General features: G+C 42.6%; 1 long non-coding RNA gene across 1 annotated transcript; it reads right to left on the bottom strand.

Moving 5' to 3' along the window:
• LOC110675763 lies at positions 1-752 on the bottom strand. Its single transcript, XR_002499773.1, has 2 exons — positions 483-752; positions 1-397 (listed from the first exon to the last, which is right to left on the bottom strand). It is a non-coding gene; the product is annotated as an uncharacterized LOC110675763 (long non-coding RNA).
• Between the last annotated feature and the right edge of the window lie 171 nt (positions 753-923).

Here is a 923-nt window from a genome sequence, read left to right as displayed (position 1 = left end):
TTCGGCTCCGCGGGACAAAATGGTGTGCAGTCTAATCACAGCCTTACCGGCACTCTGGACGCCGTTCTGGATTTGAAACCAGACGAACAAACGGCTCCAACGACCACACCAAACACTTCACAGTCCCGGTCGCAGCTGTTCTTCTCACACAGCAGCTGGACCTTCAGCCAAAAACGAGCGCAATTAAACGATTGGCTCCCACCGACCGGCACCACACAGGATAAATGTTCACGAAGCGATTTGCACACACCGCGACTTTCCGAGCCAAACTTTCCGGTTCTTTCACTACACTGGGCCCATTACCTGTGGGAAGGCTTGACCACGGAGATGCCCACCAGGTACACAGTGGTACCGACAAAACCACCGGGGGAATTTCGGTACGCGAACAGGAAGAACACTAGAGTACACAAAGTACGTTTGCTCGTCGCGGCGGTCGGTTTATTACAAAACAATTCAACATAAACAACAGTCAACATACATACGAATCACAGGGTCGGCGCAAGGCAATGATGATAAACATCGTCAACATAAAACAGACTGGTCCAAAATTACAACAAAAATAATAAATTAGTTTTCTTTATAGATATGTCCAAAGTCACACAAACTGACAGTACCGTGCAGTGTCATTAACATGTAGAGAGCATAATTTCAATGCTCGAACATTGTGTGGCATTGAACATATACTGAATGTAATAAAATCTATGATTTTTTGTATACCGCAATAATAGGACGGCACTACCGCAATAATAGGACGAAATACCGCAATAATAGGACAGAAAAAGAGCTTCAGATTTATGTTAAAAAATGTATGTTTGATTCCAAAATTTACTTTTTTACTTCACTATACTCCAGATAAAGGATAGTTTTAACACTTCACATTGCAATATACAATAATATTTAGGTTTTGGGCACTGTAATACGAT

The sequence above is a fragment of the Aedes aegypti genome, chromosome 2 (genome assembly GCF_002204515.2).
Source record: "Aedes aegypti strain LVP_AGWG chromosome 2, AaegL5.0 Primary Assembly, whole genome shotgun sequence".
Classification (NCBI taxonomy): domain Eukaryota; kingdom Metazoa; phylum Arthropoda; class Insecta; order Diptera; family Culicidae; genus Aedes; species Aedes aegypti.
The sequence above is the reverse complement of the archived record's forward strand: the minus strand, read 5'-3'. Positions and strand labels throughout refer to the sequence as shown.